General features: G+C 37.1%; 1 protein-coding gene across 2 annotated transcripts in view; it reads right to left on the bottom strand.

Annotated features, from left to right (window-relative positions):
* The window catches only part of BTNL9 (butyrophilin like 9), a 58,932-nt gene extending 32,014 nt beyond the window's left edge, over nt 1-26,918 (bottom strand). Inside the window, exons 1-2 of one of the 2 annotated variants that reach the window (XM_072641480.1) lie at nt 26,604-26,918; nt 19,005-19,121 (exon numbers count right to left, since the gene is read on the bottom strand). The gene's annotated coding sequence lies outside the window, so the exon portion shown is untranslated. The remainder of the gene's footprint in view (nt 1-19,004; nt 19,122-26,603) is intronic. The other variant, XM_072641479.1, reaches the window with a different exon arrangement.
* Nucleotides 26,919-27,136: the final 218 nt, after the last annotated feature.

Below are 27,136 nucleotides of genomic sequence, written 5' to 3'. Positions count from 1 at the left end.
TCTAAGTGTTTCTTTCTTTTTGTTATTGTTCATTAATTTTTAAAATTAATTTTTAAACTTAAATACAAAATGAGAAAAGAAAAACAAATATTTCCATATACATAGCAGAATATTAGAAGATTCAATATAAAATAATAAATTTCCTTTTCAAGAGAGCCTGTGTAATAAATACTACACATTGTTTTCAAAGTTACCCAGTTTTTCTTTGCTTCCTTGTAGGTTTTCTTTTGTTTTCTGCTATGCACTTTTTCCTTTATTAGCCCCCTCCCCCTCAAGAATATGTGTGTGTATGTGTGTCTGTATATAAATATGTATGTATGTAGGTCCTACACATACATTCCTATTGAATACATTTTCACCTTAGTCATGTTGCATAGAAGAATTAAAATGCATGTGAGAAACCATAAAACAAAACAAAATATAACACAAAAGAAAATGATCTGCTTCATTCTGCGATCCAGTTCCATAGTTCCTTCTCTGGATGTAGAAGGCATTTTGCCTCAAGAGTCCATTGGGAATTTTTTAGGTCCTTGCATTGCTGTGAAGGACTAAGGCTACCAGAAAAATTCCTCACACACTGTGGTTGTTGTTGTGTACAAAGTTCTCCTGGTTCTGCTCCTTTCACTCAATATCAGTTCATACAAGTCCTTCCAGGTCTCTCCGAAGTCTTTCTGTTCATCATTTCTTATAGCGCAATAATATTCCATTACATTCATATACCACAACTTGTTCAGCCATTCCCCAGTTGATGGGCATCCCCTTGATTTCCAGTTTTTGACCACTATAAAGAGAGCTGCTATAAATATTTTTGTACATGTGGGACCCTTTCCCATTTTTATGATCTCTTGGGGTACAGTCCTAGAAGCAATATTTCTGGGTCAAAGGGTATGCACATTTTTGTAGCCCTTCCAAATTGCTCTCCAGAATGGTTGGATCAGGTCACAGCTTCACCAGCAATGAATTAGTGTTCCAACTCTCCCACATCTTCTCCAACATTTATCATCTTCCTGTTTTGTCATATCAGCCAAACTGATAGGTGTGATGTGGTACCTCAAAGTTGTTTTGATTTGCATCTCTCTAATCAACAGTGATCTTACCATTTTTTCATATGATTATAGATAGCTTTAAATTTCTTCCTCTGAAAACTGCCTGTTCATATCCTTTGACCATTGATCAATTTGGGAGTGACTTGTATTGTGGTACATTTGCATCAGTTCTCTTCATATTCTGGAAATGAGGTATTTATCACAGACAGTAGTTGCAAAAATTCTTTCCCAGTTATCTGCTTCTCTCCTAATTTTGGTTGCATTGGGTTTGTTTGTGCAAAAGCTTTTCAATTTAATGTAATCAAAATTATCCATTTTGCACTTTGTAATGTTCCCTAGCTCTCATTTGGTCAAAAATTTCTCCATAAATCTGACAAATACACTATTCCTTGCTCCCCTAATTTGTTTATAGTATCAGTCTTTACACCTGATCATGTATCCATTTGGACTTTATTCTTGTGTATGGTGTCAGGCATTGATTTGTCTATGCCTAGTTTCTGCCACACTGTTATCCAGTTTTCCCAGCAATTTTTGTCAAACAGCGAGTTCTTATCCAAGAAGCTGGGGTCCTTGGGTTTATCAAGGAATAGATTGCTATATTCATTGACTACTGTGTCTTGAGTACCTAGCATATTCAACTGGTCTACCTCTCTGTTTCTTAGCCAGTAGCAAGTGGTTTTGATGATTGCTGATTTATAGTAGAATTTGAGATCTAGTAGGGCTAGGCCTCATTCCCTAGCATTTCTTTTCATTAGTTTCTTTGATATTCTAGACCTTTTTTTCTTCCAGATGAACTGTGATACTATTTTTTCTAGCTCTAGAAAATAATTATCTGGTAGTTTGATTGGTATGGCACTGAATAAGTAAGTTAGTGTAGGTAAAATTGTCATTTTTATCATATTATCTCGGCCTACCAACAAGCAACTGATGCTTTCCCATTACTTAGATCTGAATTTATTTGTGTAAAAAGTGTTTTGTAATTGTGTTCACAAAGTCACTGGGTTAGTTTTGGCAGGTAGGCTGCCGATATTTTATAGTGTCTACCATAGTTTTAAATGGGATTTCTCTTTCTATCTCTTGCTGTTGGGCTTTGCTAGTAATATATAGAAATGCATATAATTTATATGGGTTTATTTTGTAACCTGCAACTTTTCCAAAGTATGTTTCTTCATATAAAAGATAAACAGTATGTCCTTATTGAGTTTTTTTGTTATTAGTCATGGATGTTTACCTTGTTTTTTTCTTGGATCTTGTATATCAAATTTTCTGTTCATTTTAGGTCTTATTGCAACAAAATCCTGAAAGTCTGACAGCTCATTGAATGTTCATTTGTTTTCCACTCAGCATTATGCTTAACTTTGCTGGATATAATATTTTCAACCACAACCCCAGTTCTTTTGCAGTTTGATATATAGTGTTCCAAGATCTGTGGTGTTTTAGTGTAGCTCTTGCTAGGTCTTGTGTGATTCCAAGTGTGACATTGCCATATCTGAATTGTTTTTTTCTTGCTGCTCATAATATTTTTTTCCCCTTGGGCTGGGGTTTTTGGAACCTAGCTATGATATTCCTGTGAGTTTGCCTCTGGGTTTTCTAATAAGGTCTCTTTTAGATGGTGATTGGTGGATTTTTTTCTATTTCTACTTTACCCTCTTTTTCTAACATGTGAGGACAATTTTTCAAAATTAACCCTTGTATTATTGTATCAAGCTTTTTTTTATCATAGCTTTCAGGGAGTCCAATTATTTTTATATTTTCTCTTGAACTGTTCTCCAGATCAGTTGTTTTTCTTATGAGATATTTCATTTTCTCTTCTTTTTTTTATTCTTTATATTTTGTTTTGTTATTTGTTGGCTTCTTATAACTTTACTGGCTTCTCTTTGCTCAATTCTAATTTTCAGGGAGTCATTTTCTTCCTTAAGATTCTAATTGGTTAACATTCTTTTCATAATCTTGTTTTTCTTAGATTGTTCTCATCAAAAAAATTTTTTTTCAGTCTTCCCATTTGGTTTTTAAAGTTTTTTTTCTTTTAAAGTACTTCTATGAATTCTTTTTGGACAAGTTGACCATTTGATGTTACTCTTTGGGGAGGCTTTTTTTTTTTTTTTAGCTTCAGTATCTTCCTCTGAAGATGAACCCTACTCTTCTCTATTCCTATGGTAACTTTCTATGGTTGGGTTCTTTCTCCTTTAGCCTGCTCACTTTTTTTTGTTATTTGTAGTAACTTATTATTGTAATTGCCTCTAGTCCTGGAGTATGAGGGATGTTACCTCTGGCCTCAGATCCTCCTTCAATTCTCTCCTCTGCCCTGGAGTCAAAACCAAGAATTCTTCCCTCCTGTAAGTGCCCACAGACAGCAGTGTCCCCACCCCACTGTTTCTGCACCCATCAGGCATATGTGCTGGTTCCTTCTTACTCAGGGCTGCATCCCAGCAACACAGCTGGTCTGGTGTCCCCTATCAGCAAAAATTCCTTCAATTTCCCCCTGTTCAGACCCCTGACTCTCCACACAGTCTGGGAAATGAAAATTCCTATGGCTGGGGCCTACCTCCCAACGCAATTAGCCCCAGGGTTTGTCACTTGCTGTTTCAGTGGAACTAGCCTCAAAGTATTTATACTTTGGCTCAGGGACCAAAACTCAATCTTCTTCAGTTGTCCCAGGAGGATCACTGTTCTGCCCCAACTCTTTGTTTCTTTTTAGAGTTCTACATTCACCCTGAGGTCCTATTTTGTCTTATTTGTGGAGGAAATCTGGAGAGCTTGGAATTTTCTGACCTACTTCACCATCTTCCCAGAATCCTTTCTCCCTCCTTCCAGTTTTTCCTGACTATCCTTCTCATCCTATTTTCCTATGCCTTCTCATTCCTCTGCTTTATTTCTACCTGCTAATTTTCTCTTTTATTCCTTAAACTACCCCCCCAAATGACCTTCCTTATCTAGCCCCACCCTATTCCCTTGCCCTCTTATTTCCTTCTGAACTTAGAAGTCTTTTATGCCCTTCTACATATATATGTTGTTCCCTCTTTAACCCGTTCCCAATGAGAATAAGTTTCCAGAACTATCCACACTACCCTCATTAGTTTCTTCTGCATCAATTTTTCCTTTTATGCCTCATTTGTAAGAGATAATTAATCTTTTTTATCTCTCCCTACTGTTTTATTTTTTAGAATCACCCTATCATACACAGCTCATTCTAAGTCTTTCTTTCAAATTACTCAAATAATGTGACAGTCATAAGAGAAATGGTAACATTTTCACATATAAGAAACCAACAATTTAATTTTATTGATTCCCTTATAATTGGTTTTTACTGTTTACCATATATTTTTCCTGGATGTCAAATTTTCCCGTAAGTTCTGCTGTTTTTGTCACAAATAAATGAAAGTCTTTCAGTTCATCAAATGTCTTTTATTTTTTTTAATCATTCAAGATTATACTTAATTTTCTGAGTAATTTACCCTTTGTTGTAACCCCAGCTCTTTTGCTCTATGAAATATCGTATTCCAAGACTTACAGTTCTTCATTGTAGAAGCTATTAGGTCTTGTATAATTCTTATTGTAGATTCATGATGTTTCTATTGTTTTTTTTTCTTGTTGCTTGCAATATTTTTTCCTTAACTTTTGAGCTTTGAAACTTGATTATGATATGTCTGTAGGTTTTCCTTCTAGATTCTCTTTCATATGGTGATTGGTGGATTTTTTTTTAATTTCTGCTTTGCCTTCTTTTTCCAGAATTTTAGGACAGAGGGGGCTCAAATTTAGGGCAGTTTCTACAAAGCTTTTGTCCCCTTACATCTACTTCCAGATTAACTGAAGCCAGTGAATGCCTTCAATCCATGCTAGGTCAAATGGGTTACTTGAGATTTCACTTTCAGCAAATACCATTTGCTTCATCTTTTAACAAAATCTCAGCATAGAAGCCAGCTCCTAGAATTCTGATGCTCACTATGTAAAACTTTCAAAGCTCACAAAATCATTACCCTCTATCATACTCCACCTAAAAGGAGCAAAAAGCAAGTAGAGGTCCATATTCATGGACTACATGAAGTTGGGGGAAGGGTCAAGTAGAGAGATTAAGGCCTCAGGTCTCTCTCCCCACTCAGAGGCTTATAGGAGCTTGTATTCCCTTGATTATTTCCAATTGGCAAAAGGGCAAGAGGCTCACTTTGGAGAATTTGTGCATTTTGAATGCACCCCAGTTCTGGTTCAGCAGTCTATCATGATTCTATCTCTTCACCACATGCTTAGTAGACCAGAAACTGTTATAGAATATCAATTCATGCTCCAAATTGGGAGAGCAGAATCTTTCCATCACATTATCACACCTCTCCAGACGCAAGCTCCCTAGTCTTTTCCACATGAGTTCGCAGAAGGCAGAGTACCCTGAATGCGCCCTAAGGTTGAGAATCCTTTGGCCAGATCTCTGTTACATATTCAAGCCAGAATGGACAAACAGCTTGCCTCGAAATGGAGTGAGAAACATTGACCAAAGTCTAGGTTAATGGGCAAAGTTTCCATAGGTTTGAGTCATTGCTCTTATTTTCCTACATATAACACAATACCCTTACCCCAAAGTCTATTAGTGTAGATTATTTTTTCAGGCTCTTGTGTGTGTGTGTGTATATGTATGTATATATTACACATATATATACATATATATATATATATTATAGGCATATAGAATACCATCTCCTAAAAAGATCATGGTGTATTCTCTAGTTGACATAAAAAATAAGAGGAAAGCTAGGTGAAAAAGTGGAAAAAATAGAACTCTGGGCCTTGAGACAGGAAGACGAGTTCAAATCTAGCTTCAGATGCATAATAGCTGGGTGACCCTTGGTAAGTCACTTAACTTTAGTTTCCTCATCTGTACAATGGGTATAACAATAGTACCTGTCTCCCAAGGTTGTGATAATCAAACAAGACAATAACTTTAAAGTTCTTAGCACAGTGCTTTAATCATAGTAAGTACTATATAAATGTTAGCTATTATTATTATTTCCACACTTTTATTTGCTTGAGCCTCTAGGCACAATCCTCATCTGAAATGGATCAAGTCAACTTCTCATTAATGTCCTCTCTATAGCACAAAGAAGGAGAAGCTAAGGATGTGAAGTGGGCAGTGTCTTTGGGGAGGAAGAGGGTAGAAATGGCTTGTTTAAGATTTCAATGTGATCTGGAGACAGAGTTGAAACAATCACCTAGGAATCCAAAGCTCAGTACTCTTCTATATTTCATTACATCATCATGAACTATTTTTTAAAATTATCAAGATGCTGGTAATTTACCTTCTCCATTCCTACCTTAAGTCCCCATTAAAAATGTATTTTAGGCCCTAGTAATTGTAGCTTTTCAGAGTAGCTTATTTACAGATATAAATTTCTGTGAAAAACCCCAAAGTAACAGGGTACTGTATTGTAATCTATGAAGCATGAGGGAAGGAAGGCAAGAATTCATTAGAGAGCACTTAAGGTGTGCCAGGCACTAGGTATACAAAACAAGCATAAAGGAAGATAATTCCTAACCTGAAGTAGGGTAAAATAACACAAAAAAGGGAACTCTTGAAGGAAAAGAGAAGGTCCAAGACAGAGCACCCATAATTTAAATTAAAGATGAAAAAAATCCTTTAAAAAAATTTAAGCCAAAACTTGTCTAAGGATTGGCATGTTTCATTTCTCTATTGGATGCAATACATATGCTGGCTTTTCTGGAGACAAAGGACATTTTTTGAGATTCTCTAAATTTTTTCCCAGTTGGATACTCAGTACTAACCTTACTCCTGTGCTGGGGAATCTGTCCTCAAAACTCACTATTTAAAAGAGCCTGCATACACCTGGTTCCACCCTTATCATAGAATACCTGGTCTTTTTTTCTGGTTCCAGAGGCAATAACCCTATCTCCTATTTTTGAGGATTCCCTGATCTTTATATCCATTAGTCAGATAGCTCATTAACCAATTTTGATCAAATACTTTGAAAGGGCCTCTTTCAAGAAGAATCTCTTGAGTAAGAGGTCACACACTTTTTGGAGGTATAGGGGGAGGTAGAGAGCTTTTTGATCTTCTAGTCACACACTTCTGTAGAAAAGGTAAGGTCAATTACTCCTTAAGCCTTTGTATTTCTAAACAGAACAGATTTATACATCAATATCAAATAAGCACTGAAATTCCTTTGGGAATCCCTGGACAAAGAGCCACAGGATTGTGAAATTCCTAGAGAAATTCCTGAGAGTAACTAAGCTCCTCACAAACTATTACATTATTCCCAGGAAATCTGCTATCCAGATCTGATATCCAGCACTCAGAAAACAGTAAGGAGAGCATTCTTATTAAGGCATCAGAAATAATCTGCTATGATTAAAATCGATTTTAGTCCCAGACCTGGTAGGTGACTTAAAGCTGTCAAAGGAAGGGCTTATATCTGCAAAATTTAAGTCTTACCATATACAACACACAAGGTAGCTACAACCATACATATGAACAAATATACAAATATTGTGTGTCTGACAGACTTGGCCTTTCTCTCAAATGACATATTCCATTAACTTAATCATAAGTTAGCAAATATATGGCAACTCTTCTTTGAAAAGCTTCCTATGAGACAGCAGTTCCTATTTAGTAGTTTGCAAACCCCTTTAGGGATTCATGATAATGTGCCTTAAGCAGGGAACAATTGCCCAATTATGTTATAAATATATCTTTCCTCTCTAACATGTGGATGTTTGAAACATTATGGGTTTCTTTCCGTGATGACTGTGCCCATAACAATTTTGTTGTTCTTGAAATGATTACATCAAACTGACTGATTCTGACTAAGTGAAATGTGTTCTCAAAGATTCTCAACTTTTCACCAAATTTGTTTCTGTATTGTCACAAAGGTTTGGCATTTTAGTGAAAATCAATTCCCAAATGCACACATCCCCTCATTTATCTTCTGTACGCTGAATCAGCATAACTTTTCCCTATAACATTTCCCTATAGTTGTACCTCTTCAACTATGTGATCACATGCTCAAGATGGGACAAATGTTTTCTTTCTTGGAGAGCAAATTTCAGGCTGTTTGAAAACCATGAGCACTGGACATACTCATCTTGTGTCATCTTAAAATCATTGTGAAACATTATCATAAACATTCTTCAGAAACTACATTCTTCTCATTGCATTATTAAGGATTTTTTTGTGATTTAAATTTATCCTTTGCTTGAGGCAGTTAGGTGTCAAAGAAGATAGAGCTGGGCCTCAAGTAAGGGAGACCTAAATTCAAATACTAAGCTGCTTACTCCTATGTGACTTTGGGCAAATCACTTAACCTCTGTCCCAGCTTCATCTACCGTCAGTGGGGATAATCATAGCACCTACTTCGCAGGATTGCTATAAAGATAAAATGAGATATTTGTAAAGCATTAAGCACAGTGGTTAGAACAAAATAGGTGTGCATTTAGGGTCATGGTGCTGATTCCTGGCATACCTCTGTCTCATATACATCTTAAAACTCAAGTGTCACCTTCTTCCTAATGAAATCTACAAGAGGATTACTGTTTAAGTGACCTGAAGAGGAGAACTACAAAGCATTCCTGTTACCTCAAGGAAATATGTTAAATATCTGTAATCATGAAAGTAAATTGAGTTTCTTATGATCATCAAGTGTCCTTCAGTCCTAAAGTTATTTTTGAAAAGCCAAAAAATGTTAAAAAATAAAAAGGAGAAAAGTGCATTCAGATTATAGGTAAATTTTATAAATAACTTTTCACGTTTCAAGTACTGAATTTTATATCAGGAAAATGAAGTTTTATATTTATAAATGCTAACTATTATTATCATCATTATTTCTAATATTATAGTCTTCTACTGGTGGGTTTTCAAATGAACTGGGTTGCAACTCATTCAGTAGAGTTTCTGTGAGGCTGTCGGAGGTGCAGGTGTAGAAAAGAAAAGAGTCACATCTGAAAAGATTTTTTCCTTATAGAAGTGAGTTTACATATGAACATTGTTTAAAAAATAACAAAGCAACATGTGCAATTGAATTTTAAGTACATTTATTGTTTCATCCAGTGCTTATCGTTAGCCAGTAGTAAATATTTTCACATCATAATAAGCTATTCATTTTCTTTTATTAATTGTGACTAAAATTTTTTTTAAAAAATAAGAATTTTCATCTCTCCAAAAGATAGTTTGTAAACACTCCTACTATTTGTCATCATGTATTTTTCTGAACAAGCATTTTTGCTTTATTATTTTTCTAAATCAAAATACAGAAATAAATTCAATGAGAGACCAGATTTAAGACTGTCGGGTATAGAGTCAAATGTTGCAAACATTTGTTTCCAATGAAAAAGTCAAACATAAAAATAAGTTTACATATGATTACTTTATTATCTTAAGTTCCTCCAAGTTATAACTTATTTCAGTAAAATGTCATTTACATTAAACAAAATTTGTAAAATAAAGAAATGTAATATGAAGTCTTACAGATTAATAGTATGCTTGTGAGGTCTTGTGGGAATACTTATTTTATTTCTTGGAGAATGATATACATAAAATATTCATAATTATTTCATAATAAGAGTTTTATCATGTTACATTTAGAGTTTTTGTAATTAAAAATGTTTTATAATCATAATTATATAATGGAAATTTTAATTTGGAGCTTTTTTGGACAAAAGTTACCGTTGTAACTATTGTTGTGGTTGTTGTTTGTCCATCATTCTCGAAGTAGAATGACATCAGGGAGGTGATGTCATGACATCCAAGTGAACTAGATTTTAGTGAGGGAGAGTTGTGCAAAGCCACCAGCCTTATTTTTTTCCTCTGGAGCCCATTCAGTGATGATAACTGAACCCATGGGAGCTGATTAGATCACCAAATGAAATAATGTAGAGGGAGAAGAGAACAAGACCCAGCATGGGAGCCTGTGGAATATCTCTGGTTAGGTGGCATGACCCTGATAAAGACCCAGTGAAAGACAGGAAAAACAGGACAGAATAGTATGAAAACCTAAAGAGGAAAATCAAGGAAAAGAAAATGATTGATAGTGTCAAAGACTCCTGAGAGGTCAAAAAGGATCATGATTGAGAAAAGTCCATTAGATTTGGAAATGGAGAGATCATTAGTCATTTGGGAGAGAGCAGTTTCAGTTTAATAATGAGGGTAGAAGCCAGATTGTAGAGTCAAAAGAATAAGAGGAAATGAAGTGGAAGCAGTTATAGTAGTCAACATTCTCAAGTAGTCACAAAAAGAAGGAGTGATAAGGACAATAACTAGAGAAGATCAAGTGAGAGATTTTTAAGGAAGGGAGAGTAATGAGCATGTTTGTAGGTAGTAGAAAAGCAACCAGTAAACAGGGAGAGACTGAAAACAAATAAGCATGGGGATGATGATAAAGGAAGCAGTCTGCTGAAGATGGCGAATAGAATAGGATCACTGATGTTTGCAGAGAGGTTTTCCTTGGTTTGCCTCATTATATGAAACAGGGATAAGGAGGAGGCATTGGCAGAAAGCATCTGTGTGTTATGAGATGAGGAGAAAAGGGAGCTCTTGGTGAATGGCCTCATTTTTTCCCCCAATAAAACATAAGGAAAGATTCTCAACTGACTTGGAAGAAAGGTTACTTACTAGCCTTTTAACGATGGGTAAGTCATTAAACTTGAGTTTCAATATCAATAAAATGGAGAAATTATTATCTCGCCTATATGAAAAAGCAGGGTCTAGCCAACATAATCTCTTAAGAACTCTCCAAACTCAAAGAGAATGGGTCTTCCATGCCATCTTCCATGTCTTTCCAGGCTATTTCTTGGAAAGGTTTGCTTGGTCAATAACTAATCCTGTCCACAGCAAATTCTTAAGGTTGTAAGCACTAAAGAGGATCACTTAGGCCCATAAAACTCTGATGTTACACAAACCATCATCTAGTATAGCTAACCTCATTAAATTTGTAGGACTGAGAATTTTCTCCACAATTTTCTAGCTGTTGCCAGTTTAATAAGGAATAATGGTATTAGATACAATAAAAATTTAGCTATTTATGTATTTTTAAATCCAAAACTACATGATTATTTCAAGAGAGGGAGAAAAAGCCTTTGAAAAAGTACAACTTCTATCCCCAAGAGATCATAAAAATGGGAAAGGGTCCCACAGGTACAAAAATATTTATAGCAGCACTCTTTGTAGTTGCCAAAAACTGGAAGTCAAGGGGATGTCCATCAATTGGGGAATGGCTGAATAAATTATGGTATATGAATGTAATGGAGTACTATTGTGCCATAAGAAATGATGAACAAGAAGACTTCAGAGAGGCCTGGAAGGACTTATATGACCTGATGCTGAGTGAAAGAAGCAGAACCAGGAGAACTTTGTGCACAGCAACGACCACAGTGTGCGAGAGTTTTTTCTGGTAGACTTGGAATTTTGTAATAACGCAAGAACTTCTTAAAAAAAATAAATAAATAAAATCCCAGTGGTGGTTATCTAAGGCAAAATGCCTTCCACACTCAGAGAAAGAAATATGGAAGTCATTCACAGAATGTAGCAGATCATGTTTGTGTATGTGTAAGTTTTTGTGTATCATGTTTTGATTTGTTATATGATTTCTTCCATTTATTTTAGTCCGACTACATAGCATGACTATAGTGAAAATGTACTCAATAGGAAAGTATATGTAGAAGCTATACAGAACTGTATGCAGTCGTGGGGAGGGAGGGGGGTAGTGGGGGGTAAGTGGGGGGGGATAAAATCTCAATTGTATGGCAGTGATTGTTAAACATTAAAAAATAATTTAAAAAAAAGAAAAGAAAAGAAAAAGTACAACTTCTACTTATGCTAAAAGCCAGACAAAGTATAGGAGATTTTCTTAGTCTCATAAAAGTGTCTCATCTAACAACCAAGCATGATAAGAATGGAAATACACTAAGAACTGTCCCAATAAACATAGGGGTAAAGCAAGGATTACCACTCTCCCCCAGTATAATGTTATGTAGCTCTGGAAATACTAGCAATAGCACTGACAAGAAAAATGAAATTAAGATATAACTACAGGTAAAGAGGAGAAAACCAACCCTATTTGCTGAAAATGTGGTTGTTTACTTAGAAAATCCTAAGGAATTAGAAACATACAGAGACAATAGCTTCTGCAAGCTGTAGGCTACGAAATCAACCTCAAAAGTCAACAGCATTTATATACAATAGTAAGTCCAAGAGGCAAAAGAGAAATGACATTCAAATTAACCACAAAATGCCTAAGCTACCTAGGGAATCAATATATGAAAGCATACAAAATATAAATCAGTACATCCAATTACAAAGTACTGTTTTAAGAAATAAAAAAATAAATAGCTACAGGAAAACCCATTTATCATCACCAGGTCCTGTCATAAAAATGACAATACTACAAAAGTTAATTTATAGTTTTAATTAGCAATAAAATAAAATGATCACACTTATAGTTTACATAGACCAAAATAATAAAATTCATTTAGAAAAATCAAAGACCTAGAATTTCAAGGGGAATAATGAAAAGTAATGGCAAAGGGCAAATTACACCTCCAGAATTAGTTTAAAAATAAAAGAGATGAATGAAATAGACTAGACAAGGAAGAAATTATGAAGAATAGAAGGGTGGGTTCTAGTGTCCTAAAATAATTCACTTGGACAGTCTCCATGTTAAAGTTATTGGGGTAATGCGAACTGCACCCACAGGAGGCAGATCTGACCTTGCTCTCCATGCGAGAGACATAGCCTTAAAAGGTGGGTTCCATAGGTGGGGGGAAGAGCAATTAGCCACTTCTCTTTCCTTAGGTGCCTTAGGTCTAAATAGTTTGATGGAATGGGGGAAGAGAAAAGGGAGAGGGGGAGAGTTGTTCTGGAATGTCAGGTAATTGGGGAGTGCTTTGTGAAAGCACACAGGTAAGTCCACTGTGGGGGGGTGAGGGGTGGGGAGGTCTTCAATGCATAGTCTTCTTAGAGCACTTTTCTGGCTCATCACATCCTGCATCTTATCTCATAGCTCACATCCTGCATCCTATTTGCTCCATCTGCCCGAAACACTCCTTTCTACTTCATCATCCATACACTCTCCAACATGTCTGTCTGTACTAAGTTGATTTAAGGTAACATTTATAGGAACATTAACAAGGAAAAGATCATTAGATGTTAGAATAAAATTTTGGGGTTAATATTCTAAAACAATAGGTATTATTAAGTTCCTTAAATGACCATTCCCCTTATTGTTCTCTGGAGCTAAACAAAGGGGACTCTTCCCCGTAATTAATATCTTAACCCTTTCTTAGTTGAGAAACGTTAAGTCATAGTGCCATTTACTTTAGAGTAGGGACAAAGACGAGCTTTCCCTTAGATGGGTCAATAACCCAGTCACTTCAGTTTAGTGAAAAAGGTAATGATTTAAACAAGTTGAGCTGTTTTTTTGTTAAAAAAAAAAACAAACAAACAAGTTTTGGTTAAGACCTTGAGTTCATTTCTCCAAGAAAAGTTTTTTATCCTTGACCTACATTCTTTCCATGAGATAAATATTATTTCCTAACACTTTCAGTTTAAAAGAGGTTTTCAATGTGTTTCTCAAGGAAAGGGATTTCCTCTGCTTATTTTAGCTACATTCATTCGTTTGTAATATTTTGTTACTATAATTAGCTTATTTAAGCATGGGACGACATAGTGGCCCTTAAAGTCCATGTGGTTGTCTCCTTTTTGGATTTATCAAGTTTATTTTAGATAAAAAGTTATGAATTTATCCACAATTATTCCAAGCCCCATGTTAGAAAATTCCTATTTATTTATACAGAGGCTGGGTTCTCTACCTAACTTTTTAAATCTATGTCTAGTTAATCCTTGGATGTGGTTGAGGCAAAATTCAGTTTACTGGAAATGTTTAGATAATGAAACAGCAGGCTATAATACAGTGTCTGGGCAATATAGGCACTGAGAGGGAAAGTTGGAGCAAAAGCCATCCTCATCTCAAGAAAATTCTTAGGTATTATTCTTCAAGTTGTCTGCAGAGCTCTTTGCCACAGCTCAGTCCTAACTTTGCACCTCAAAGGTACTCTGCATTTGCTCTATCTCTTTCCTTCCAAACCCTCAGAATTTCTGATATAGCTCCTTCCTTTTATTTATACAAATGCATTAGCAGATTGATCAAATCTTTCACAGGATGGCTTTGGTTGATTCAAAGAAGGTATACAGGCCCTATTCACCCTCATACTCAATTTTGGTTAATTTCTTGACTCAGTCAAGAAATAGTCTTATCTAGCAGAGATAGTTACTTTTAAGTGAGTGGGATAATCAATAGAGGTGGATGTGGCTAACTCGTTCAGTAGATGGAGTTCACCAGAGTAAGGAATATCTGAGTTCATCCAGCATCATATAGTAGCTGTGTGAACCTGGGCAAGTCACTTTACTTCTGTTTACCTTAATCTATTGGAGAAAGAAATAGCCAACTATTCCCAGTATCTTTGCCAAGAAAACCATAGATAGTATGGTCCAGGGGCCATGAAGAGTCCGACATAATTAAACAATATCAGCATAATTAGTGGAGCACCACCTTTTCATAGTCATTCATTCATTCATTGCTCTGTTAAAATAATATTTATAAAAGCCTTAGCACAGTGCCTCTCACATAGTAACCATTATATAAATGTTTATTCTCTTCATTTCTCTTTTCTTAATTGCCCAGACCTTGGTAATTTGTAATTTGTAACAAAAAAAAAAAGTAATTTCATAAGTACAAGGACAGGATTTTTTATTTAAAAAAATATAATTTTTGTAAGAGAGAAAAAAATCTTAACTTCTTTTTTTGCCTCCATTTTATTCCTTTTCTATATGTATTTCCCCATCAGTTTTCTACTCAGATGCCTAAAGATTGTTTTGATCATGTTATTTCCAAATTCTAAACCATTTTGAGGGATCTTTATTTTCTAAAGAGAAAGGTCTGAAATTTTTTTGGCATTGAAGGCCTTCCTTTCCCCCTTATCAGTCTGATGTCAATCTACCTTTTCACTCATAGGGACAGCTAGGTGGTGCAGTGGATAGAGCACCAGTGCAGGAGTCAGGAGGACCTGAGTTCAAATCTCACCTCAGACACTTGGACACTCACTAGCTGTGTGACCTTGGGCAAGTCACTTAACCTCAGCTCCCTCATCTTAGGTCATCTCCAGTCATCCTGATGACTATCTGGTCACTGGATTCAGATGGCTCTGGAGGAGAAGTGAGGCTAGTGACCTACACAGCCCTCCCTCACTCAAAACAAAGTCAAGTGCAAGTCATGTCATTATTTCTCTGATGGCATGGTCTTCTTTGGCAAAGAAGGATGAACCCACACCTTTCCACTCATAATTCCCACTACTCCCTAACACAAGATATTTGCTTCTGCTACATTGATCTGGCTTCTGATTTCCCACATGACAAACCTACCTTTACATGTCTTCTCCTACCCCTATCTTGTCCATCCTTCAATGTCCTACTCAGCTTCTAATTCCTCTCATGGAACCTAGGAGTGATCCAGGAAGCAACCAAAGTAACTTCTCCCTTCACTGAAATCCTATACTACTCATTGTCTACACTAATTAATGATTTGGCATTTATTAATTCTGGATTCAAATCAAGTGACACTGCAGCTTTCAAAGTTAATACATATAAGACAATTTCCTTGTTAAACTTCCCATAAATGTTACCTTAAACCAACTTAGCATAGACTGACATGTTGAAGGGGATGGATGATAAGGTAGAAAGGAGTGTTCAAGGCAGATAGGGCAAGAAGGATGCAGGATGTGAGATATAAGATAAGATGCAGGATGCAACTGGCCAGAAAAGTGATCAAAGAAGACTATGCATTGAATTAATTACTTAAAAAAAAGGAGCAAAAAATAATTAAAAGAAACAGAAAAATGAGTATACTAGGCAATCCCAATAAATAATTTAGTTTCTATAGTAAAGCACTGAATTTAATTCTGGGCTTCCTGGGTCCTGAATCAAAAAAGAAAAAAATCCTTCAGTTCTCATCTCATGAATGAAAATTGGAGAATTTTTTTGGGAAGATTTGTTTCTCTAGCACTGAAAAGAAATGAGAAACAAACAAAAACATAAAAACCACTGCATTTGGCTGTCAGAGAACCTGGGTTCAGATTCCAGCTCTTCTTCCTCCCTGTATGTCATTTAGGAACACTTTGTAAAATGAGGAAATTGTACCAGATATAGATAAAGTAACTTACAAGTCTAAACCCCATTAATCAAAAGGCATTTAAGAAGAGTTTCCTAGGTATCATCCACTGAGAATTAAAATCCAGGAAAGCATTTGACCTATTCAAAAGAAGGATTAAGTGTCATATCTGAAAGCAGAGAGGGGGCAAAATAACTTCCTGTCCCTATTAATCTCTCATTTCCTCTGCCCTGCTCCACTCCCTTTGGAGTTTGTTTCTATCATATTCCTTAATCTTTGCATTAATTAGAGGCTTTTAACTTCTCAAAGTGGTTTCAAGTTATGGTCTTACTGAATCTTCAACAAAAGTCTTGTGTAGTCATTGGGGATAGGTATTACTGTTATTTTCAAAATGCTAAAACTGAAACGGACTGCTTTAGGTCACACAATTAGGCATTTGCAAAGAACTCAAGCCTCTGAATTCCCAGTCTCGTATTTGCTTCAATAACGTACAGGGGCTCCCTCTTCCATAAGAGAAATAATAAAAAGGAAAAAAGTCAATAGCAAAACATTCTGGACAATAAGATCCAGTGGATATTAGGTAGCATTTAATCTAAGCTGTTAGAGACTGTTTAATCTGTCAGAGACTGCATAGAACCTTTGGCATAGAAGAATATCCATGGCTCAATGTCCCACTCCTTGAAACTGACCTTGACAGAAACAAATACTTCAGAGTTGAAAGAAAATTCAGTCAGCTTTTGGGAACTAGCCAAACCAGATCAAAGAAAAGGGAAAGAATCTGGGCACAGGACTAGCCAAGCAGGAGTCCAAGTCTGAGAAAAGACATAAATAAAATCAAAGAGGCATTGATTTCTGTTGGATTACCAAAAGTCTATGAAAGTGTTTGGGACAATGATTTTTTTTAAAAAAAATAGATTTTTAATTGATATCTTTTGTTTTTATGTCTCCTAGATTTCCCCCTTTGTTCTTTCCCTATCCCTCTCAGAGAGTCATCCTTTCTAACAAATGTTTTTTTTTTAAAGAAAAAGAAAAAAAACAAAGCCCATCAATAATTTTTAAAATGATATATACATTTTCCATGGTTGTGGACCCTCCATCTCTTCAAAGAGAGAGGGGAGGAGATCTTCTCATATCTCTTTTTAAGGAGGCCAAGATCATTGGGACAATTATTCTCAGCTTTGAGGATGATGGAATGGAAAAGCCCACAACCTCATTCTCCAATGAATGTCTCCTGCTTCTCTTTTCCAAGAACGGATGAAGTGTCATCCTATTTTTCTCTATTCTTTCAGGATGATTGAACCTTTATTTTGACCGTTTGGAGAAAATTCTTATGTTGTTTTGTTCATAGACTTGAATTACCCAGAGATTCTAGTACTGGATATGGAAATAGTCTAAATATTCAGAAGTGGTGCTGGAAATACAGAGTTGCTATGTGTTTCTAGGAACTACGCAGCTAAACTTTGATCTACAGAGGGAAGGACTCTAGAGTTGATTAGTGATTACTGTGGGCAGAAGATTCCTCAAAAGAGATATTTGGAGCCCAGTTAAACTGCCCTAAGTCTCTGAAACAAAAGCAGAATTGCTGTTTTGGCCAATGGACAGACTTCCACCCCCATCACCTTGGGGTGATGTGATGTCCTTGTCTCAGGCAACTATGAAACAGAATGATTGCCTTGGTTTTAAAGAGGCATCTTAGGGAAATTTGCTATTTCTGTGGGAGCCTTCATCCTCCTTACCCTCAACACCTCATTTCCCAAGCCCCCAAGACCTACCTCCACAATCAACTGCTGAACAACATTTCCAACTTCTTTTTTAAAAAGAGCCAGAGAATTTATTTGTCCCTTTGTCATTTCTACATAGTGATCTCTACTGGGTGTTATAGAAGAAGAAAGGAGGGTACTGAAGAAAGGGGAGAAAAGGTCAAGCATCCCTGTGCTAATGGGAAGAAAGGGTTCAGCTGAGCAGAACTGAGGAGTGGGTCAATGTGTAAGACTCATTAATACTTGGTTTCAGTGACTTTGGGAGGGGGCAGAGATGGAGGCAGTTGTGGGGAGAGAAGGTGGCAAAGCCACTCACATTATGTTTGCATCTTAGTGATGGACAAGTTAGCAATTTTAAGTCAACTTGCATGGAGGTGGTTTCTAGAAGCGAGGCACTAATGATTAGAACCTTAACACCCTTTGGTCTTTGCTGACTCTATCACTTAAAAAGGTAGAAGGAAGAAAGAGCTAGAAACTAACAGGTGGGTCCTGAGGCAGGTCTGATTTATATAGTCAGATTATAGTCAGGTGCTAAAGAAGGAAACAGGAGGAAATTACTGGGTTGGGTTCTCTTCCCTGTGACCAAAATATCAAAACTTACTAACCAGTCTCAAGTGCTTTAAGGTTCAACATTTCCTTACGGTTTTGTGTTTTCTGAGATAATATCTATTTCATCCATTTTTCTGTTCTATGTCCTTCACCTTCCTTTCTTCATGCTTTCCCTGGACAATCAGTGCTAAACGCTGAACAAATATCAATTTATTAAACACTTACAATATGTAAGGTGTTGTACTTAGGTGCTGGGGGTACAAAGAAAAGAATACTTGTCTTAAAAGAATTCAGGGGTAAATAAATATATATGTAGTACAGGGGAGTGAGAAGAAATACTCTGTCTCATTCATAAGGCTGCCAGAAAAGTTACCCCAGTTTCAAGGGGCTCTTTGGATCTGCATCTACTCAAACCTAGTGAAATTTCTTTTATTAATTAGCCAGTAAAAATAATTAAATCCAAACAAAGGGATTTAATGAAACTGCACACTCACATGCACACTTGCTTCTGCAGGCAGAGCTCTTTTGTGGTAAGAATATACAAGCCACCTGGCTGCCTCTTATAGAACAGTCACAGTCCAGAACCCAGAACCAGAGTAACCATGGATGACCTAAAAGATGTAGTTTGAAATGCAGACATATTAGAGGAAATGTAGCAAGACTGTGAAGTGTGCTATTCAAGTCCCAGTAATATAACACAGAGAAAGATATAGAGATACATTATTAGTAAAGAGTCTGATAAATAATAATAAGTTAATAGATGTTTATTAAATTGAGTTGAATTTCACCTACCCTGGCATCATGAGGAGATATGTCAGAAGTTAGGAGACACATTAGATAGATTAAGCCCTTCACATGAACTAAATTGTTATTCTCCTCTCATTAGATCATGGACTCTGCTACTTACCAAGTGATTCATCAAAGTAACAAGGGCTTCATCCTAAATTCCAAATACTAGAGACTTAAATCTTCAGCCTTACCATGGAAATATCTCCATCTCTATTATGTTCTTGTTGTGCAGGGTATCCTGTGTTCAAGTCTGTTGTGGTAACACATTTTTAAGTGGCATTAGAAAATTCCTCCCATACACCTGGAGTTTTTTTCCTCTGCTAAACCTTTCCTACAAACACATGCACCATCAATTCGAAGAGTCGACTAGTTAGACTAGGAGATAATCTTAGAGGATGAATTGGAGATCCAAAAAGATCCTTATGGATTAGAATGAGTTGGATAAAATAGAAATTAACTTGAGTTCACAAAAGCCTGTTTCCCAAATACAGGAAGTGGTATGGGTGGGGAAATATTAGAGCACAGTTCATGTGAAAAACATCTGGACATTTTGGTGGGCTGCAAGTTTAAACTGGTTAACAATATAACATCGAAGGTCAAAAAGTTGATGCTATTTGAGATTGTATTAAGAAAAGCATACTGTGCATACTAAGAAAGTGATCATGAGAGCCATAAAATTATAATTTTATTTTTAGAGTTAGAAGTGTAAGGGACTGCAGAGGACACCTAGTCCAGCTCCCTTATTTTGGAGATGAGAAAACTGAGACTCCTCCACAAAAGTTAGATGAATTCTATACGGTCATAGAGCTAGTTAGTATCAGGACCACAATTCAGAATCAGGTCTTCTGACTCCAAATCTACTGTGCTTTTCACTAGACCACATTGGATTCTGCCATGACCAGGGTGAATTTGGAGTCCCTAGTTGATTCTGGGTACCACATTTTATTGTTCAGTCATGTCTTGCTCTTTGTGAACCCATTTGAGATTTTCTTGGCAAAGATATTGGAGGTTTGCTGTTTCTTTCTCCAACTCATTTTATAAATGTGGAAACTGAGGCAGACAGGGTGACTTGTCCAGGGTCACACAGCTAATAAGTGTCTAAGGCTGGATTTGAATTCAAGAAGATGACTCTTCCTGTCTCCAGAACTAGAACTCTACCCATTTCACCACCTAGCTGCCCCTGGCACATTTTAGGAAGTACATAAATATAGTCTAGAGCACTTCCAGAAGAAGGCAGCCAATTATCAGCAAGATCACAGGATAATCAAGAGATGTTAGAAGAGGACTTAAAAGTCATCTAGCCCAATGGTCTCAAACTCAAGTAGAAATAGATTCCTGTGGCTGCATATTGATTTAGAAAACCACAAATTAACAACATCTATGATGCTTTTGCTTATTTTGTTAAACATTTCCAAATTACTTTTTAGTCTTGTTTGACTACACTGAGTTTTGCCATGTGGCCTGCTCCTGGGGAGTGAGTATTACACCTCTGATTTTACCACTCCCTTCATTTGACAGATGAGAAAACTGTGGTCCACAAAAGGTAAGTGAAACTTAATGAAGGTCACCCAGGTAGCAAAAGGGGAAGAAACAAGCATTTATTCAAAAACCTACTTCATGCCAGGAGCTGTGCTAAGTAAGCACTTTACAAATATTATTTCATTTGATCCTTAGAACGATAGGAGGTAGGTACTATTATTATCCCTATTTTACAGTGGAAGAAACTGAGACAGACTGAGGTTAAATGAGTTGTCCAGGGTCACACAGCTAGTAGAGTGTCTGGGGTTGGATTTGAAATCAGGTCTTCCAAACTCTAGTACTAGCACTTTATCCACTGCACCACCAAGCTGGTAGCATAGCTGGGATTTGAACCCATAAAGTTTTGACTCCAAATCCAGTGTTCTTCCCATTATATCTTGCTGCTTTTCCAAAGGCTAGGGTAATGCCATATTGGGATAAATTGAGGGAGCTGGTACTATTTAACATGGAAAAGACAATATGGGATATATCAGTAGTCCTCATGTATTTGAAGGACTGCAATAAGGAAAAAAATAGATTTTCTCTGTTTAGCCCCAGAGATTAGAACTGGGAGCAAAGGGAAAAAATTATAGAGAAACAGATTTCTACTCAATGTAAGGAAAAACTTCTAATAATTTAAACTTTGCAAAAATGAACTGGACTACCTTAGAAGCGAGCCTTTTACTAAAATTTCAGCCTCTCTCATTAATTAATCAGCTCTGAGCCCCCCACTCAATTTATTGAATATTATTTGTTTAATAAGCTGGAAAAACTTCTTTTCTCATATCAGAAGCAGTTGCTTCTCTCTCTCTCTTTCTCTTTCTCTGTCTCTCTCCCTCTATGTTATCTCCCAGTCTCTCTGTCTCTCCTCTCTCGTCTCTTTCTTTTTCTCTTTCTCCCTTCTCTCTCCCTCTCTCTTTTCTCAGTTCTCTCATATATATAGATATATATCTATATATATTCTGTATATATGTATATATACATATGCACAAGTATATATGTGCATACTATTATATATATTCATGTGTATATATGTATGTGTATGTATATGTGTGTATCCCTTATTCTCCTAAGTTTAAATAGGATCAAAGTGCATGGATATATGATTTATTAATAGTATAACAAATAATAAAAGAAACACAAATAATTTTTACTATCCTTCAGTTGTGAAAAAGATCACAGAGTCAACCAACATTGCTATTCTCAGCATCCTCAGCATAGTCCTTTGCACCTGGTAAGCAGGTGCTTAAAAATATTTGGGAAATTGAAAAAAAATTCACTGTTATTCTAGGTCCAAACTTTAACTGGAAAATAGACAAGGGATAACAGCACTAAGTGAGGGACGAGCCTTTTAGTATTTTCACATTTGCATTAATTCAGGCAATAGATTAAGTTTTGTAAATAGGTTGTGTAAAAGGAGAGATTTTCCCAGGAAGGAGGTATATTTTCTTTCAAACAAAATCTCCCCTGTTGGTTCCCCATCTGATTTGTTACTTCTACCATTCAAAACACTCAACAAGTATTTATTACCTACAGGGCAGAAAATATAGTGCTAGATACTGAGGAAAACAAATTTTTAGATAACATATAGTCCCTGTCCTGAGGGAGATTACAATGGAGTAAGAAAATGATACATACACAAAAAATTGGAATATAAAATAAGTAAAGGATCTGTGATTCTTCTCTGGCAAAATCACCAAGCAGTCTGTGATTTAGTAAACAGATCTGAGGGGAGTCCCGAGGCACATAATTGGTTTACCCAGTTAGTAAGTGTCCAAGTCTAGATTTGAATGAGTTTTCCTAACTGTAAGACAACTATCCTCCATACCAGTTCATAGAAGAGGTGCAAATGTACTATATCAACAGAGAGATCATTGGCTGATAAAGGGATGTAGATGAAGTAATAAGTTTTAAGGGAAGGCTTTAAGGGAAGGATAAGATTTCAAGAGGTGGTGGGGTATTTCATGCAAGTTAGACAAGATAATTGGGCTGCTGAGAGTAGGACAGGTGCCTTGTTGTTCATCCTTTCTGAAGAGGACCGATGATATCACTTAACCTTTGGAGATAAGAGGAATCTGAGGGCTCCCCACCATTTTCTAATGCCATATGCCTCCTCTTTCTAGCCCTGCTGAATTATTATGAAAAGAAAAAACCTAATAAAACAAAAATAGAATAGATCTCTTACACCTCCTACTGAGGAGAAGTATATTTTGTTAACAACTAGTAACAAAAATTTCTTGCTTAAATCTCTTTTAAACATTTGTAGGTTCTTGCCTGTCACTGAGGAGCTGCTCAGTCAAACCCATAGTGCACTGGGCTTTCTCTGATCTGTACCTAGTGTGGTAGATGATTAATTAGACCCCTATTTTATTCCAATCCATATTAGTCAGTTTGATATGATTCCATAGGGTACTGATTGTAAATTCTATGTATTAGTCCCCAGAGCTGTGAACCATTAGTTGTAAAGTTCACTTGTCTATCCACAAGAATGCTAATGACCAAACCCAGAGTGAGTGAGATGTGCTAATGTGATATGGAAAGTATTTCAACTTATTTTTCTGCCTCCAGACCACCCTCTTTTGCCCAGCATGAGGAGGAGTCCATCTTATGACCACTTAGTCAGTAGAGATGATGACCCTTACCTTGCCCATCCTGTGACCATCCTTGCTAACATATCATTTCTAGCCTTCCTCAAAAGCAAGGTCTATCAACCAATTGCTTTGTCTCTTCTGAGTACCTGGTAAGTATTAATTCCTATAAAAGGAAGGCCCTGGTGAAATGAAGCATCTCAGGGCATGAGGGAGATCTAAGGTCCACTTCATTAGAGGGGACTATGGATCTTTTAGTAAAGTGCTATTGGCTTAGAACTTTGTCTCAGTGGTTTTTCTTGCAGATTGGACAATTTTGGACCCTATACCAACCATAAGGTTGGGACTGATACCTGGAAAACCTGCCTCTCCAGGGGCAGGTGAGGTTGGGAGTACTCTCTTTTCTCACATTTATTGGCTTCTTAAATTCTCCCATCAGGGCTATTCTAAGATATGATTTTACTTAAAGACCATATCTAGTGGAGTTCCACAAAAGAGGAGGGGAAATAAAACAGTACTTCAAGCACAATATGAATCAGTGTGTGGGACAGGTAATTTATTCCTGCACACAGGAACACTAGTCATAAAAGAATCACATGTGCAACAAAATAACTATTAGAACACAGTTTATTAACTTAATTTATGACTACTGTTACAATCCACTGGAAGGCTACTTAAATCTCATCAGAACATAAAAGAATTAGAACGACTGAGTCATCATTTTACATTTCACATCAGTTGGACACTATCCAAACTACTGCCAGGACATGTTTCCTGGTAAAACTGCCCTGGGTTTGGACAATGTTTTTTCTGGTGGTTGTCCTCTTTGATATAGAAGTTTCTGGTCTGTATGTGTGGCAGCAGAGGGGTTGTCACAAATCAGGGGCAGAGAAGAACCTGTCCTTTACCACTCTTCCTTGGAGTCATAATATTGACAAGTGGAGACTCTCTGCCAATAGAGCAGCCATAAGGTAAGAGAGAGCCAGAGATGCATTGCTTTTGTGCATCCATTGAGTCATCAGGTCCTCCAGCTCAACAGAAAATTAGAGTACTCTTCTTAATCCCCCATTACATGCTCCTCCACAAGAGTTATATATGACTGGAACCCTCTCCCTACCTCATCTGCCAAGCTTTTTCTGTATTCTCTTAGAACAAAGAATGACAACTGTGAATGCTTCACTACTCCTTTTTTAAAAACTTCTTCCACTTTCTTTTCCATTCCTGATATTCTTCTGACTTTGAATCTAGATCCTTTTCCAAATACAATTGCACTTTTAATGCCTCATGCTATGAGGAAGAAGGAAAGGAAGTGAGAGAGAGTGAAGAGCTGAGAATGAGTTTTAGGTTTCAAGCCTGAGTTTCAGAGGATGGTGTTACACTGAACCATCATAGGAAAATTAGGAAGAAGGGAGGCCTTGGGAGGATAGATAATGAGTCACACAAGATGAATAGGCATGGATATGTTGCAACATGCATCAACAATACCACTATATCATCTTTTCCCCAAAACTCACCCTCTTCCAAATTTCTTCAAAGGCACCACCATGTTTCCAGTCATCCGTTTGAAACTTAGGTATCATCTTCAATTCCTTACTCTTACCTACTGCATATGTTCAATCAGTTACCAAATCTTGTAGTATCTACATCCATAACCTCTTTCCTCTTCTTTCTACTCACACAACCACAGCCTAAGTTCAGGTAGCTGGTGGCCAAGTGGATGGAGCCCTAGGCTTGGAGTCAGACAGACTAGATGTGTGGTCCTGGGCAAGTCACTTAACCTCTGTTCCTTCCATTGTAAAATGGGGATAATAATAGCACCTACCTCAAAGCGCTGATTTTATCTCAGATGAGATAATAACTGTAAAGCACTTAGCATTGTGCCTGGCACATAGTTAAGTGTTATATAAATATTATCATTATTATTTCTCACCACTGGATCACTACCACAGACCTTTAATTGGTCTCCCACCCTTAAGTCTCTCTGCACTCCAATCTATCTTCCACTCATCTATTAATGTGATTTTCCTAAACCTTGGGTATGACCATCATTCACCTATTCAATCATATACAGTGACTCCCTAATGACTCTAGAATAAAATATTATTTCATCTTTATTCTTTTCTTGAGGTCTGTTTTCTCGTGTTTTGTAATGTGAATAATTATTTGTGTAGGAGTACATATATATAATTGATCTGTAGCCCTCATAAGCTCTTGAGATCCTTATTCCAGTATCAGGAAAGGTGGGATGCCTTATCCAGTAAGTGCCCTTTATAAGCATTCTTAATTCTGGTTCTTCTCCTTCATGTGATAAGTAGGCCAGAAACAATGCTTGTACATGCAGGTCCACACAGAGACTGAATCAGTAGAGGATTCTGGGCATCCTCATAAGGACCAGACTTTTATTGGCCAATTTCCATCCTCTGTAACATATAATAGGTAAATATACACATATTAGGGTAGGAGTTCAATTTTTTTTACTGATAGGAGTGCAAGATCAAAAAAAAAGTGTTGATACTACTACCTTAGAGGAGAAAGTGTTCCCCAACTATACTGCTGCAACTTTCCCACAAGTTATGGAAAAGCCTTGAGCCAGATCTACTTCCCAGGATCTAGGACAACAAAAGCCATCCAAGGAACATAGAGAAAATAAAGTTTTCTCCTCTAAGGTCAAAAGGACTGGTTTGGTAATTTTTCCTCCTGAGTGTTAACACTTCTTTCCTCCACTATCAGATCCTTGCCCCACCCCTCAGCAGAACATCCCTTACATCCCCCAAACTGATTCTGTGATCTGCAGTCACTCTCAGTGCCCAAAATTCCTTCTCTAAAATCAATTAAGAAACAACTATAAATAAACCAAAGAGGTCTGTTCTGTCTGGCTTTTGTAAAGGCAGGAAACTATTTTCTTCTTGCAGTAATTGTGTCTATAATTAGAACGAATATTTCAAAGGGAGAATGGAAGAAGGGGGAGGGGGAATCCAGCTTCCTGTCTCATAGGTGCTAAAATGATGGTGTTTTCAATGGAATCTCAGGCCCTACACCCTGCCTGACTCACCCCAAACAACAACATAACCAACGAATCTCCGTGCAGATAAAGCAAAGCAACCTTTGCCCTCCTTTATTGCTGTTACCCAACCAACCCACGCTTGGAGTAGAATCTTGCCAGGCCTAGAGGCCTGAGGGCTACCCGAGTCTTCTTACCTCACCTCCCGAGGTCTTCGGTTGGCCAAACCGGATGCTCATATGAGAGAAAGGACGTTCCAGAGTCGAACAAGGGTTGAGCTTTATTTCAGGGTCTAGTTACAAGTGCAGGGGAATTCTTCCTTAGGAGGGAGCGAAGAATCTCCCAAGGAGGCAAAGATCTTACAATAAGAGATTGGAAGTAGAAGTATAAGCGGGGAGAGAGGGGGAGGGGAGAGAGGAGAGAGGAAAAGCGGAGCCTTGTTGTCCTGTCCGCTCCTGGCCCCTACGCCCAAGAGAACTTTCAGGCTTTCCTGATCCTACTTAAACTCTCCAGCAGCATAGTTTGCATCTGAATACCGTGCTGTTAGATAACAATAGTGTGCCCAGATCCGGGACAATCTCGAGGGTGGGGAGAGCTCTCTCCCATCACGTTTCTCACGGGAAGAGGCGGAAATACATGAGATAGCTCGGTTCACCTTGATTCCCAGTCGTTTCCTGGGGGGTCTCGTGAGAACTCTAAGATTTAGAAGTTCCCACCTTTACCCGCCCAA

The sequence above is a fragment of the Notamacropus eugenii genome, chromosome 2 (assembly GCF_028372415.1).
Source record: "Notamacropus eugenii isolate mMacEug1 chromosome 2, mMacEug1.pri_v2, whole genome shotgun sequence".
In the NCBI taxonomy this organism is placed as follows: domain Eukaryota; kingdom Metazoa; phylum Chordata; class Mammalia; order Diprotodontia; family Macropodidae; genus Notamacropus; species Notamacropus eugenii.
This window is presented reverse-complemented; position numbering and strand designations above follow the sequence as displayed.